Below are 17471 nucleotides of genomic sequence, written 5' to 3' on the forward strand. Positions count from 1 at the left end.
GTTTTACTTATGAATGTATCTCAGATACTATATAGCAAATACTATTATTATAGATTTCTGGAATTCTTTTAAGGTTATTTTTCTCCACATCATTCTTTGAGATACAGTTGAACCAGTTATTACACCTTCCTAAATGTAATCTGTGTTTTCTCTGGTGCCTGTGTCTTCGTAAATCTTCTTCTATCTATCCAGAATATTCTTCCTCTTTGTGTGTATGTGTGTTTGTATGTGGTTTAATTTTAAACCCTTTCTCTTTTTAAACATTTAGTAAACTATAAGCATTCTCTTTTTATATTACTCAGGTGAAGCTATCATATTCTGCTCTACATATTTATGATTGAGTTCCTAAAGTGAGGGTTGTTAAAAATTCAGTGAGTATTCATTGATCTTCCAGAGTTTCCCAGGCTTTTTACAAGCAGTGGGGACAAAGTAAACTGCAAAATGTCAGAGAGTGTATAGATTTTATGATATTTTGCTTCTGTACTTTACAATCATTCTGTAGTTACATATACCTTCTTAACAATTCATCGGAATATTATCTCTCTCTTCTTTTCTTAAATGAGACAAATATCCATACATGAATTAAAAGATAAAACATGGTAGACTATCCTAATGCAATTCTAGAGCTCCTTTTAAAGGGACAGTGTGCTCTCTGGCACAAAGCTTCATAATATATTTTCAGATGATTATTTCACAGAGAACATTTCAGTACTCTTGATAATTAACAAGTTATTTTCAAGCAATATTTAAATTATGGCCTGGCAAGAGCTCACATTCAAATAAAATGTGTTTGATTATAGAAACTGGTTTCTTTTGAAATGATGTACTCTAGTGGGAAGAATTTCCATGGCTAATGATTTTCAATTGAGTTTTAGAAAGAGAATTCTTTTACTGGGAAGAATTTGCATATTTAATGCATTTGAATGGTGCATTAGTCTTCTTTGTTGTGTAACAAATTGCCATACATTCAACAGCTTAAAACAACACATATCTAACACATTATCTCACAATGTCCATGGATTATGAGTCTGAATAAAATTCAGCAGGTCCTTCTAATGAGGTCTCAAGAGGCTGAAACACCCAGGGTCTATTTCCAAACTCGATTGATCATTGTCAGAATCTGGTCTTTTGCAGTTGGTAGACTGAGTTCCCCACTGTGGTGGTGAGGGTGAAATGTCCACTTGATTGGCTTTGGAATATGCCCAGGGTATTGATGGACCACACCAGTGGGTGTGTGTAGATGGGACACAGAAGTGTGGCTTTGGGTACCATGTCTGGTCCTCTCCTGTGTCTCAGACACCGTTCTGCTGTGTCTCCTGCCTGCCATAAACCTGGAAGATTGGCTTTGCCTCACTCTTCCACTATTATGTTCCTGTCTTGGAGCCAAGCAACCATGTATTGAGTACGCCAAAAGGGTGAGCTTAGTTAAAGCTCTCCTCCTTTAAGCTGTGGATGTCAAATATTGAGTACCAACCCTGGGAAATCTGACTAATACACCATTATTCATGATACATATTGCTTCCAAATTTCTTTCAGCTTCTTAAAGCTACCTACATTTCCTGTCACATGGTCATGCACACAAGCTGTTCAAAACATGGCTTTTTCTTTGTTTCAAAACCAAGAGGAGAATGTACCTTTTGTGCATTTCTCTTCTCAGGAAGGAGCTAAACCTTCCTTTAAAGTGATAACTTAAAGGGCATTGAACATAGTGACCAAAAAAAAAAAAAAAAAAAAAAGCAATATTTAAGGTCATCTGAGGCTTACTGACTTTAGCATCCCAGAATAGAAAGCATAGCAGAAAGGGCTGGCTAGACTGGCCTTAAACTAAAATGATAAATTACATAATTTTCACTTCTACTAAATTTGAGAAATAGAAGTAGCAAATCTTGGTGTCTGCTTTCCACAAAAATTTAAATGCATTAATTACCTGAGGAAAAAAAATACTTGCCTTATTAGGTCAGGCCTACCCAGGTTAATATTCCTTTTGATAAATACAGAGGAAGCTGATTAAGATGTTTAATAATATTTGCTACATCCTGTCACTTTTGCCATATAGCTTAAACTAATCATGGGAAAGAAATTTTATTCATTCTTGCCAACACTCTAGGAGAAGGAATTATATAAAGCATTGTAATGAGAGTGCAAGAATCCTGGGGTCAAGTCTATTTGCCACAAATGAGTTATTGAAAATTGTATTCCTGCATGTAAAAATATTGGATATTCTTGTCGTATCCTGTCTCTAAAAGGTAAAGCATACATTAATGTGGCAACGCATTATAAAACTTCCTTTTGTTCAGATTAGAAAAATCAGTCACTTTAATATAGTCTAGCCCTTCGATCATGGTGGTTAATCATCCAAAGAACTATGCCTAGTATGTACCACACCACCCAATATGAAAAGAAAACCCATCCTAAACTTACCAGTCTTCTGAACAGAGTGTGAAAGATAAATGTGTGCTATGTTTTCAGTTGCAAAGTTAGAATTTAGAATGGTTGACTGCAAGCAATAAAGAATATATACACACCAATGAAAACTTTCTTGTATTAATAATTACCGTAACATACATTGTTAAACACACAAAACTGCAAGGTTTTGGAGAGAGGACTTTCATACCTGCATCATTCTTAATGTACAAACTACTTTGTTTTATGTTTACTCTTGTAGATGTTTAGACACTTAAACATATTTTCTTTCATATATATCTTTTCATAAAATTTTATTTTATTTTTTGCTTAAATTCTTTTATTGGTACATTTTAGGTATACAATACATTTACATTTATCTTTGGGTGCTTGTACCTCTACATGATGTATCTTGGTTCTTATTTTTTCCCCATTACCTGTGCGCCCTTCACCCCTCCACCCTTCCTTATTTACATACGTTTCCATTTTTTTTCTTTTCTCATAATTTTCCCTTTTCATTCTTTCCTCTCCGCATCTCTTCCCACCACCCCTACCCCACATGTGTAAATACCGAATAGTTTCTCTAGTGTGAGAAACTGAGAGTTTAAATAAGGATTAAAAGGATTAATAACTAATAATTGATACTTTGAAATTTCATATATATCTTTATTGCATAACACCTGGAATTTAAAATTAAAAAAAATAAAATACAAATGAATAGAAAATTGTAAGAATGATATTGGTTGACACTGAATTTTAATTGTGGTATCAATGAACTAGAATTTGCAACAAAGGTTTGTGTGGTAACTAATTGGGTGATTCTTTTTTTTCCCATTAAGTTTATTGATACATTTTTGGTATAAAATACAGTTACATTCAACATTGGGATCTTGTACCATTACATGAATATCTTGGTTCTTATTTTTTTACACTTCCCTGGCCCTCCCTTCACCCCCTCCACCCTTCTCTGTTTGCAAAGACCTGGTTTCCATTTTTTTCCCTCTTCTCATATTTTTTCCTTTCCCTTTTTTCCCTTCCCCTACCCCTCCCAATTCTCCTGCTCTTTTAGACCTTTTCTTCCTGTTAAACAATATCAGTTATACATTTTTTAAATTACAGTATTAAGATCTAGGAGACATTACCACAGATTTTACAGAATTTAAAAGGACATAGAAAACATATTACAAAAATCTTTTTTGAAATAAATTTGACAACTTCTAAGAAGTACCTTGGAAGACAAATTAATGAAACTAATTCTGGAGGAAATATAAAATTTGAATAGCACCTATTAAAGGAAGTATATTCCTAGCTTGAAAACCTACCTATATGACAACAGCGGGCTCATAAACATTTTAACTGATAAATTATATCAAACAAACAAAGTAGAAAAAAGAAGGAACACTTCTCCCCTCATTTTAGGAGCTCAACGTTGTGCTAATCCTAAAACTGGATAAAGATAATAGAAGAAAAAAGTATGAACATAGATAGAAATTTGTTTAGCAAAACAAACTATTGGAAGTCAGATCTGGCAGGATGTAGAAAGTGGTTTTGTTATAGGGATGGCAGTGTTGGTTCAGCATTGGAAGATCCAACCCCAAAAGTCATCCTTTTAACAGAGGAAAGGAAAAAGCCATATGATCCTGTCACTAGTTGGAGAAAAAGTATTGGACCAAATTCTACAGCTGTTCATGGTAAAAGCTATCCGAGCCTAGAAGTAGAACAGAAACTTTTCAACAAATTAAAGACATGTATTCCATACTTCCAGCGAGAACACCTTGTATGAATGGAGAAGATACAATGCTCTCTCCTTACGGTGGGGAACAAGGGCAGATATGCTTACTCTTTATCTGTCCATTAAACTTTGAAACCTAGTCCCCACCAAAATAGTCTGGCAATAAAATGACACAACTAGGATAGGATTGGCAAGGTAGAAGCAAAATCTTTATATGTAGATGAAATGATCATCTACAGAGAAAATACTAAGAAATCTCTAAGAGCCCCTAGAAATTGTACTTGAATTTAGCAGGATTAGAAAACACAAGGTATATATAAAAATTCAGGTCTGTGTGTACTTGCTATAAATGAAGAGCTGGATATTGAAATTTAAAAGTTATGTAGGAGTACAAAGGACCTAGAAAAGTTAAAAAAGAAACAAAACCAGTGTTGGAAGACATTTAGTACCTAATTTTAAGACTTCTTCTAAAGCTACAGTAATCAAGGCAGTGTTGGTGTAAGGAAAGACATATAGATCATTTGAATAAAACAGAGAATCTAGAAATAGAACCACACATATATGGTCCACTGAGTTTTGAAAGATTATTTAACATTAGCATTTTATAGAATATAAACTTAATTCAAGAGCTGAGGAAGAGAGAGTGTTTTCAGCAAACGGCACTGGAGCATCTGGTATCTGTATATAAAACACTAACCTCAACCCTTTATTTCCATACATGAAAATAACTTGAAGGGTCTATGAACCTAAATAAGAAAGCCTAAAAGCATAAAACTTTAAGAAGAAATTATAAGGGAAAACATTTATGAATTCAGGGTAGGCAAGAACTACCTAGGATACAAAAACCATGATGTATAAAAGAAAAAAAATTGATAAATGAGATTCCATCAAATTTAGAACTTTAAATGACATTGTTAAAATGAAAAATAGTCCTTAAACAGACCATATTTACAATGCATATAACCTGTGAGCAGAATATATAAAGAATTCTTAGAGCTCATTAATAGACAACCCAATTAAAATGTAGACATAAGAAGATGATAAATAGCCAGTATAGCACGAGGAATGGTGTGCAACTCTAGAATCTGAAAAATACTAATCAGTACAATAATAAGATTGAATTATACACTCATTAGGGAGATGAAGTCAAAAGTTTTAAAAGCCTTGTCTTGACTTTTTCTTTTTGTTGGATTCTCCCCCTCTGCATTTAATTTGCCATGCCCAGTGGATTCATTCTGCTGGGTTTCCTGGGGTTGTGATCCTCATTGTCTTTTCCTAGGGTACTGTCTAAAATTTTTTGGAGTGCCGGTTTGGTATTCATGAAGTTCCTGAGGTGCTCTTTGTCATGAAAGTATCTTATTTCTCCATCAATTTTGAAAGATAGTTTTGCAGGGTACATCAATCTGGGTTGGAGGCTGTTTTCCTTTAGGGCTTGAAATACATCACTCCAAGCTCTTCTTGCCTTGAGCGTTTGCAATGAGAAGTCTGCTGTGATTCTGATGCTTTCCTTTGTATGTGATTTGTTTCTTTTCTCTCACTGCTTGTAGAATTTTATTCTTCTGTTGGATTTCCGGAATCCTATTATATGCCTATGTGTAGATTTTTTTTTTGATTAAGGCTAGCTGGAGTCCTATATGCCTCACTTATCTGTATGTCAAGTTCTTTTCCCCTCCTTGGGAAGTTTTCTGCCATCACTTCTGTGAACAGTTTTTTTATGTCACCTGCACTCTCTCCCCTTTCTTCATTGACACCAATCAGTCTTATGTTATTCTTCTTTGCATCATGTAGCAGCTGCTGGATTGATTTCTCCTGTTCCCTTACAATTTTAAAGCAATTTTTCTTTTCCTCCTCACTAATTGCAATCTTATCTTCTATATATGAAATTCTATTATCACATTGGTTCATTCTGCTTCACAGACTTTTGATGAAGTTTTTGATCTCTTGGAAATCTGTTTGTATCTGTTTTATGGATTCCATTTGTTTCCTATGTTGGGATTCCATCATGTTCCTCAGATCCCCTATTTTTTTAATCTGTGTGCTCTCTAGATTTATTAATCATGTCTTGCACCATGAGCAAAATCTTTGCTCTTATCTGAGTAATTATTTCTGATTTCATTTTTCCCAGATCCTCTTTTGTTTCCATTTCAGAGAGTCCAGGTGGTTGAGTATAAGATTGTTCCATCTCATTTACCTTTGGGGTTGCTGTAGGTGATCCAGAAGTCTGTTTTTGAGACTTGTTTATGTGTCTTCTCATTTCCATGGGAAGGGGTGCTTCTGGTGCCCATGCGGTTCACCTTCTCTGCCCTAGGAGCTTGGGATGGCAGTGGGGGAGCTTCCTTCCAGGTGCTGGGACCAGCTGAGCTTCTCTGCCCTAGGGCCCTGGGATGGAGATGGGGACCTTCTTTCCAGGTGCTTGGACCACCTGAGCTTCTCTGCCCTAGGAGCTCGGGATGGAGGTGGGGAGCTTCATTCTGGGTGCTGGGACCAGCTCACCTTCTCTGCCCTAGGAGCCTGGGATGGAGGTGGGGAGCTTCCTTCCAGGTGCTGGGACAGGCTCACCTTCTCTGCCCTAGGAGCAATTGGGTGATTCTTTGTTGCTCTATGCTGCACAATGCAAGATATCAAGCTGCTTAATATCAGTGCCCTATTCCAATTCAGTCTCCTTTGTCTCCAAACACATAGTCATCATTGTTAAAACCAGAAATACACTTACATTTCTGAACAGTACTCAGAACAACGGGCAAAAAACTAGGGATGCACTGATTTACTGATAATGATTTTCTCTATGTAATCTAGATATACTTTTAAAAATGTGCATGGATATCTGTAAGTATTTTAATGTCTATCAGGCATGATAAGATACAATTATGTAATGACTTCTTCAAATAATTATATCTTCAGTAATTAATGTTCTTGTTAGCTATTAATCACTAATGAACATTTGTATACAAGAAAAGTATTGTTACAGAAATCCAAATAAAAAATAAATAAAATAAAAACCATCCTACTAAAAATTTAGAAGACATTTTCTCTCAATAGACAGATGAAACTTCCACAGTGCTCTGAGCTATTAGCTTTCTACTACTTTTATATATGTATGTAACATAGCTCCTCCAATATCAGAATTGTTCCTTGACCTTACTCATCTTTTATGTAGCACTGATGTTATATTTTAAGTAATTCATTTTATTTTAGAGGGTTTTTGTTTTGATTTTGTACTTTTATTTTAATATATCTTTGTCTTTTTTCCAGCTAAAATCATGTTTTCCAGAATTCTTTATCATTTTTCTTCCAATATTAATTATTTCAAATTTCTATAATCATATCATATTTATAAGTTTTCAAGTAGATGTTTATTGGAACTACACCTTGAGTTGACAACCCTTTTCTCTTCTTTGTTCATAGATACTTTATAGATATAGAAAATATTCAAAATATAGGTACAGAAAATATTAAAAAATATATTGAAACTCACCAACTCTCTTCAATTTTTCACTTGTTTTGCCTATATAGTACGTTTTTAATTTTAATTATTTAAAAAAAATTTTCTAAAAGAACTATATAGTTTGAGATATTGAATTACTCTGTATGATATATCATTGGTTGATACAGGACATAAAACCTTTGTGAAAACCCATACAAATCTATAGGGATCAAATATATCCTAATATGAATGATAAATTTAAGTTAAAAACAATATACCAATATTGATTCATCTGTAAGAAATATCAGTTCATTTGTAAGAAATGAAATTCACTAGTGAAAAATGTTGATAATGATTGAAACTATGTGTAGTGTAGAGGATAGGCTCAGGCTTATACATGTGCAGTTTGTGCAACTATTCTGCAAATCTAATAGTGTAATAGCTAATCTTGGGAACAGCCCAAATACTCATCAATTGCTGACTGAATAAAGCAGTATTTTTTTTGTAAAATGGAGTACTATTCAGCCATAAAGAATGAGAAGCTAGAGTCATTTATAGCTAAATGGATGCACATTGAGGCCATACTCTTAAGTGAAATAAATAGGGCACACAAGTGTAAATATGGAATAGTTTCTTGGTGTGAGAAACTGAAAGTGTAAATGAGGACCAAATCTATAATAGATGATGTTAAATAGGAAGAAAAGGTCCAGAAAGAAGGGAAGTTGGGTTGGGGGGAGAAGGGAAGGAAAAAATATGAGAAAAGAAGAAAAAATTGGAGTTTTTGTAAATAGAAAGGGGTGGAGGAGAGGAAGGGAAGGAAGGAGAATAGGGAAAAAATAAGAAACAAGATATATCATGTACAGGTACAAATTCCCAATGATGAATGTGATCATAATGCATACCCAAAATGTACCAATAAACTTAATGGAAAAAAATTATTATGCAAACTGAAAACTGTTCAACAAAGCAGATCATACAAATAATTACCAAGTGTATCTTCAGAGAACTACCTGGTGAGTTTTTTAACTTTTAATTTTTTTAGGTTGATAAACAATGTTTTGAAATATGTACACACTGTAGAATGGTAAATTGAGCTATTTTTGACCTACACACTAATTTATATATTTGTTGATTTTATGATGACATCATTTAACATAAACACTGAGCAATTTTCAAGTATATAATATATTGATATTCACTATGATTGTCATGTCAATGAATTGATCTTTGGAATGTATTCCTTCTGTCTAACTGAAATTTTGTATCTTTTAATCAATTTCAGTACCTTCAAGGTACTTTTTATGAAAATGTACTAATTGTTCATCATGTAAAAGAGACTTCAGAAATTGATCTTTGCATAAAGGAGCCAGGGCCTGGAAATTTAGCTTAGTAGCACTGTGCCTGCCTCGCAAGAGCAAGGCCCTGAGTTTGATCTCTGGTCCTGGAAAAATGAAAAATAAAGAATAAAGGACCCAAAGTATAAAGTAAATAGCAGTTCAAATCAGAGAAAGTTGGATGTACTGTTTAATAAATTATGATTGCTTTTGTTGTCATTTATTTATGGATATTGGAAGTGTGCAGATTTTGTATGCAACATGGCAGGTAAAGTTCATATCAATTGGACAATTAATATAAAAATGAAGCTATAAACGAGAGGATAAAGTATACTATAGGAGACTGAGGGAGAAGCCTTGTATTTTAAAATATTTATCTTAAAATCTTTTAGAAAAAGATAATAAAAGCAAATTAAACAGGAAAAGACATTATGAAAAGTAGATGACAGAGTAACAAAACTTATTCAACAGTCCAAAAAAGAATATGTATAGAAAACTATGCCACATATAAGAAAAGATTTATCATAAGGATCAACTTGGAATGCTTATGTATTTTTGTGTTTAAAATACTTCAAACATAATAATAACAGGAATTTAAACTAAAGTAAAACTGAAATATTCTATGTGTTTCACAGTGGGAAAATTTAAATAATCCCTTTTCAGAGTAGAGTTTGGAGACAAAAATATATAATTGCAAAATAATGAAGTGAAGGTATTTTATATATTTGTTGATTTGAAGAAAATTTTGATGAATTGTATTAACATGAAAATGAAAAGGCATATTTCAACCCAACAATTGAGTTCTTGGTCTCTGTCTCACAGAACTAAAAATAGCAGTATGTGTGTCACATTATTCATAACAGCAGTAAACAGCCAGAAACTGTGAATATACATCAGTAGGGCATGGCACTATCTCAGGATGGAATATAATGTAATGCTAAGAAATTAATTACACTAAATCAGTAGAGAAGAATATATTCCTTCTAATTATTGAATGAAAGTATTGTACTGCAAAATTTGATCATGTAGTTAGCTTAGCATAAGCAATGCTCAAAAATAACAATAACCTTAAAATGAAACATATACAATATTTATGTTAACTCTGGTGTCTTTATCATGTCCTGTTGCCTTTATTATTACAATTTAAAAATTTCCATTACTTTAATTAGTATGTTCTCTGTCAACATGCAAAATTCTGCTACATGCCTAGTGGTTTGTGTTTTAAACTTATGTTAATGAATTGATAGATATTTACTATTTGAATTATTATGTGTAAGTCAAGAGCCTAGAGAATAAACAAACTAGTATCATAAAAAGTTTCTTGAATTCAGTATAACATTTCTTTATAAAATTAATAAATAAATTATTAATTAAGTATAGTATTTTTCTGCAGATAGGATGACCTTGTAATTTGTGATCTAAATGTGCAAATATATAATTATACACTATTGTTTCCTGAAAATTGGTTAAATTATTATGTGGGCCTATAAAATGATTCTATTCAAATTGTTTTAGATACTAAAATTATTTGTAAAATTGAATACTCATAAGTCTATATCAATATTGCAAAAACTACCTTCATTCAGTTATGTTTTTTATTAAAAACAATAACAAAAGAATGTTATTTGATACTTTTTTAATCGTTTTTTATCAACATCTGTCTTTTGTAAGATGTCATTTATGGTTTTCATAAGAGAATTTTAATTGTGATCTTATTTTCATTTTTTCACGCAGTGCCTATAATTTTCTTAAATTTGCATTTTATATTAAATGACTAAAATTATTTTGACCAGGGCTGGGGATTTTGCTCAGCGGTTTCGCCGCCTGGTGTGCAAGCTCAAGGACCCGAGTTTGATCCCTGGTACCACAAAAAATAAAAAATAAAATAAAGTTATTTTGACCAAAACTTACATTTTATATTCAATAAGTTTGAATTATTTACTTTCTCTGCAATCAATAGTGATTTAAATTGATAACATGTATAAGAACTAACAATGTAATTCAGTGGTGAAGTCTGCCTAGCATGCATGAGGCTCTCAGTTCCACTCTTAGCACTGTGAGAAGAATTTTCGGAATATATTCTTACACTGCTGAAATACCTCACAATCGCAAGTGTCAATTCTGCTTATACAGTACACATCCTCAATTGAAACCCCATATGTATTAGTCACTTTCACCGCGCTGGGACAAAACAATCAAATCTACAGCTTCAAAAAGAGAGGTTTATTTTGCGTCACACTTTCAGGAGTTTTGGTCTATGTCTGGCAGGCTTCAATCCAGAAGCTTCATAGCAGAAAGGCATAGCAGAAGGAAAACACTCACTTCATGGTGTCCAGGGAACAGAGAGAGAAGGGAGGAATCCAGGAGGAGCGATTCCCTCCCGCAGTGACTTGCCTCTTCCCTCCCAGCCCCACACTGGGCTGCTGAACACCCTATGAGGAGTACAAGGCCCTCCTTAACCAGTGGCCTCCACGCGCCCTGCGGGCCAGAGCATGAGGCTTTCAGTTGCATTCTTGATCTAAACGGAAAGAATATATTCTTGAAATGTGTCAATATTTTAGCTCAAATAATTTCCCAGGTACTTTCTTCTTATGTACAAAATACTTATTGTGAACAGTTAAGTACTTTAATGAGAAAATATTGTCACAAATGTTATTTTTGATTAAGACTTCTATGCTTCAGTAGATTTAAATTCTGTGAAACTGTACATTTTTTTAGTGTGTTTCTAGTCCAGTATAAAATATTACTAAAATGTTAAATAGTATCCCATCTAAAGGTTATTCCACATATCAGAATAGTATCCAAAAGCACAATGCTAGAATACCAAAAAGTACTTTATGTCATTTCACCTTTGGATTCACAGTAGTAATTAATTTCTCCTTTGATTTCTCCTTTGTTTTCACAGTAGTAAATATCAACATCTTCTTATTTGTAATATTGTTTTTAATAATTGCAATTGCATGGAAGATAAAATGTTAGTTCTCTTTTCTTTCAATAATACTTGAATAATATTTAAACATATTAACTAATTTTAAAAATAAGCAAAATATAGAATATTCAAAAAGATTTTATTCTATTGTACAACATATAAGATAACATCCAAATACTCAAACACTTTTAACTTATGATGAGCAGTAGAAGGAGAAGTGTGATAAAGGAAACTTTGTATACTCTCATCTTTGAGGTTGATTTAACTAAAAAAAGAAAGAAAACCTACCCCATTACCAGCATTACCAAATCCACTTAAATGTAAAAAAAGTGCTGTGCAGTAATCTCTAGTATTACTCTTCATTTCGTATTTCAGACAATTATGTTTTTATTTTTAACAAAAACAAGTGTATGTCTAATAAAAAATCTTTATTCATGTGTTTTCTAACTACTCCTATAATATTACATCATTGTTTGGAATTTATTCTAAAACTGCAATAGTAAATTGAAGTCCACCTGGAGAACAGTTATCAAGGCTTTGAAAGGGGAATCAAACCAACTTATTGGGAAAGCCAAAAATATTGAAAAAAAAGTACCTGTGGGGGATATATAAAAGCTAGTTTCAAATCTGCAAGTTTGTCACATAGATTATAATCCTTCTATGCTACTCTAGAAAACAACACCAAGCTGGGGATTTAGCTCAGTGGTTCCGCTATCTGCCCTGCAAGTGCAAGGACCCGAGTTTGATTCCCCATACCAAAAATAAATAAATAAAAATAAATAAATAAATGAATAAAAGAAAACAACACCAAGCTGTTAGAAATTCCATAAAGATACAGTTGTGCTAAAAGAAAAGATACAGCTGTGCTAAAAATATTGAAAATTCTATCAAAAGTTGAAGAAAATCATAAATCTGTAAAGGGACTCAATAGATAACATTTTTCTGAGAAAATCTCTAATATTTTTTCTGATTTGGGGAGGTGGGTCTCTTTACTTTTGGAGAAATGTTTTCCTTTTGAAGTTAAGGTAAGCCTTTCAGCTCTAAGTACAACATACACACACCCTAAATTTAAGTCAAAGCTCAAATTATTATAAATTGTAATCTCTTTTGAAATAACTGATCTCTATGTGAAAGCAAATACCTCAAGTGACAAGTTTATTGTTTTATCCTTGTCTTAAATTTTGAAAAAGAAAATGTAATCATATATTTTTAAAAGTGCTTTAATGTGCATTCATATAAAGAAATAAAATAATTTTGCATAAAAGAAACTACTACAATGTTCAAAATCACACTGATAAACTTTTGTGATAAATCTCAGAGAAAACAAAATGCTTAATTTATATTTGGGAAAGTTACAATTTCTCCTTGAGTGTGGGAGTTGCTAAACTCTCTACATGACATAGAAATATGATTACAAAGGAAGAAAATTAGATGATGCGATCATTTGAATTTAACAAAGTGTTTTAGTTAATATGGAGTGAATAAAAGACATACATAGAAATTTTGTATCTTATACATGTGCACAAATGTAACATGCTAATATATTCACATGTAACACTTAGTATAAAGGTGAAATTTCTGATGTATAACAGAAACATATAAAAATAACTTCGGCAGCATTTGCCATCAAGTAGCAAATGTTACCTGCAATTTTGGTAATGTCTGGAATTGTCCTTATTGAAAATTAAAGGATCATGACTCAAAACATCATCATCCAAATGTCTTATATGTTGGTTAACCTTCATTTATACTCCAGCCTAAAATTTTCTAAAAAATTACTTCTCCATACTGTTATATAATAATAATGTTATGCTTATGTGACTACTTTGACTTGGTTTATACTTTATTTTTTACATCAGAGAGTTTTATTCAAAAATTATGATAAAATAATTTTCAAAAGCTTTTGAAATCTACATTAATCCTGAGACATCCCTTTTATTTGCATGCAATCAAATTTCATATATTTTAAAGCCTAGTAAATAAGGTCAGGAATAAATATCAATAGCTCTTCAGAAAAATAGGGAGGGTTCAGCAAAATTTTAGACCAAGAATAGGAGAGAAAGCCCTCAAGGCCTCAAGCTAATATCATCTGAGCAGAGGCAATTAGCCTCTGAGAGGATATTGCTGTGTCTTCAAGAAGTGTAGATGGCACAAAAGTAGCTAGAGATCTTTTGTGTGTACCCTGTTCGGAGTGGAACCTCTGATTTGGGAATAACTAAAGAGGCTGAAAGAATTCATATCATTTTTTCCAAAGATTTTTAGAATAATGACTTCAGTTTGGATTTTTATGTTTTTTAAAAATATACTACCACAGTTAGGTAAACAACATTCTTAATCTAAAAGTAATTCACTTTTAGTGTAGAAAATTCTGGATATAGACGTAATATATATAGTAAATAAGAATCTAAGTCAAAATAAGATTTGTAAGCCACCAAAAAAAACACCCCACGGGAAATGCTAATATAAACTCAGCATTTAATACGTCAAAGTTTTCTTAGCATAATAAAATAGTCTTAAGAGAATCAAAAATAAAAGGAATTTATTGAGATAAAATGGCCCCTTTATCATAGTGGAAGAGAAAATCCCCCAAAGAAGACTCCCTGTAGGAAGCAATGACCGATGAAATATAAGAATTTGGATAGCTAACATTTAAAGCTGAGTTTTTGGTTTTCTGCATACCATGTAAGCATTTTTCCCTCTAAAGTCAATAAAGTTATCTTTTATCTGCAGTTAGTGCATCTTAATGTGCAGAAAAGACTTTGGATAATTTCTACATTAGAATGAAATACATAAATCAAAAGCTAACATGAAAATTAAGCATGAATAGAATGTCAGATTTGTCACTATATATGCAATTCTTAAAATTACTTGATTATAGATATAGTTTAGAATTGGTGTATTGAATTGGAAATATACACAGACTCTTATTCAATAGACAATAAATAGCCAATTTAATATTGCTTATTATCATATAAACTCCCCCCTTAGGACCAAACCAAAACAAAACAATGAACTATAACTGCAGAAATACAACTGTATCGTAATAGCAACAACATCATATATGCTAGTGTGGAGTGGTTTAGATCCTCAGAGTAGGGATTTTGTCTTTGAAAACTTAAAATTATCTGAAGCCTTCACACTGAGCTACATTCCCAAAGTTAATACTTCCAACATACAAATGGACAAGATAGACATTTTCATTCTTTTCATTTGTCCAAGGGCTGGCAGCTAAGAGTTTGCCTTAAATCTCAGAGGAGACACTTTGGGCTTGGACTTTTCAGCGATGCTGAAACTGTTAGGACTTTGGCAACTCTTTTTGGGGGGGTACAGGGGATCAAACTCAGGACCTTGCTCTTGCAAAGGCAGCTCTTAGAGATGGGCTAAATGCCTTCTTTATAAAGGAATGTACATAAATCTTTGGGGAATCAGGGCAGAATGTTATGGTTTGTGTCTAGATGTGCACACAAGGCCTCATGAAGTCTTAGATGCCCCTTTTCAGAGGTGGCTGAATTTGCAGTGTGTGATGCTGGGATTAAGGGCATATGATTACTAAATCAGTACACTGATTGGTTTGGCACCACCCTAATCTCAGTAGTCTAGATAGGATAAAAGGGACAGCAAAACACTGTTAGGGTCCCTTATTGCTTTGCTACCTTTGGTCTGCTAGGAAATGTCTCCCCTTTGCCATGTGCCTCCCTGCCTCTCAGCCAGCTGATTATGGACTGAAGCCTCTACAAACTGTGAGCTAAATAAGCCCGTCTTTTAACTTTGGGTGTCGGGTATTTTGTCTCAGCAATGAGAAAAATAACTAATACATTTCATTTTGCTTTACTTGATGAAAAATGTTAGTAAACATATATTTGAATGATTCATGAGTCATTTATTTCATTTTACCAAATGTTTGGTCTTATAAACACAAAGTAAATGAGTTTGATGGCTAATTAGGTACAATAATACTGAGCACTTGCCTTAGGTAATGTGATTTCATTTTCAACTGAGGTAGAAATATCATTAAAAATGAGTTTAAAAGAAAAACCTAGTTTTAACTGATGCAATCAGACCCTGTATTCTATACATATGAATTTCAGAGAAAGAGATCTTTGTCCATGTTTATACAGTTACTAATGCTAAATCTGATAAAGCATTTACTCCATTTATATTACTTTTTATTTATCACACTTCCATTTTAGCAAATCATGGTATTAAAGATTTAAATAATTTAAATACTGAATAGCAATATTATGAATGATGTTTATAAAAATTGAAGAGAAATATTTTCCTAATGTCACATAAGCATTGTAGAATTTAGCATCCTATTATTTTTAATTTTGTATAAGAAAGGATATAGCAATAGAAAAAAATAAAGCCATTTATTATAGTTCATGCAACTTACTGGTGTGCTGTGATTTTCTGTTGTCCACTGTTGTCATAGTAACAAAATCTTCTGAGCAAAAGGATTTGAGTAGTTGTGATACCTACTGCTTCTATGTCTTTGGGAGAACATGCTGCTAAATTGGAAGCATCACAAAGGAGTTTGAATTGAAGAATTCAGAATGAGATCATACTGCTAGTTTACAGCAGAGTTTTCTAAAACTATGGACATAACAGAAAAAATAGAATTTAAACATTAGAGTAATTCATAAACCAAGATAGGAAAAGATAAAGCAGAAATACAGATTTTGTATTATCCATTTCTATAAATTTCTGTATTCCTCATCACTTGGACAAACAATGAAGAACTATTTGTTCACAGAAAAAAATTGAAAAGAAGTGTAATGTATCTGGACTTCATAAAATAACATCTGTAGCTTTACTTTATACCTGACCATTTGCTTAATAATATTACAATGTGTCACGGTAAGCTCTGAGGGAAATTTCTGTTTCCACGACTTTGTTGGGAAAATATCTGTCACTTTGAGCTGTGTGCTGCTTTTGGAATACTATATTATTTTCTCAGTTTTCAATAGTAATCTAATTTCTGTTACTTTCAGCTCAGCAGATTTTTAAATATCAGAATGAAAACACAATGAAAACATTTTATTGCTTAGAAAATATTTATATCTTGCAATATAAAAGACCCTTGCTAATTCCAAATATATTTTCATTTGCCTCATACTCAAATAAATAAGTCATAAAATTGGGTCAGAAAGGACATGACACTGAACAGGCTTTGTTTCATGTGTTATAGATGTGACCAGTGAGTAGCTGAAAGTGTGATAAAACCCAATTTACCACCAGCTGCATCTGACACCAGATTGACCTGAGACAAACAGAATATGACACAAATTAGCCCGAGAGGCACCACTTTCGAGTCACGACCTTTTCAACTGATCCTTAATATAACCTAGCAAGCTTGCTGAACTTCTTTCTCTAGACAATTATTTTGTAGCATCCTTCACACTCTCTCTCACATCATCTTCTACAATTCCTACCTGCTCATCCTGTTCTAGCTATGCTGTTCTCCTTACATTTATTTTGTTTTACTGATCTGTGTGTTGAGTTTTCCCTCTCCCTGGAACATGCTTTCTCAATATGTTCACATGATTGACTATCTTAGTGTCTTCAAGTCTATACTCAAATATCAATTGTAATGACATGTGGCTAAATTCACACACACACACACACACACACACACACACACACACACTC

This window comes from Heterocephalus glaber, unplaced genomic scaffold (assembly GCF_053883595.1).
Source record: "Heterocephalus glaber isolate CG9 unplaced genomic scaffold, H.glaber_assembly_v1.0 deba00001461, whole genome shotgun sequence".
NCBI classification, from domain to species: Eukaryota; Metazoa; Chordata; class Mammalia; order Rodentia; family Bathyergidae; genus Heterocephalus; species Heterocephalus glaber.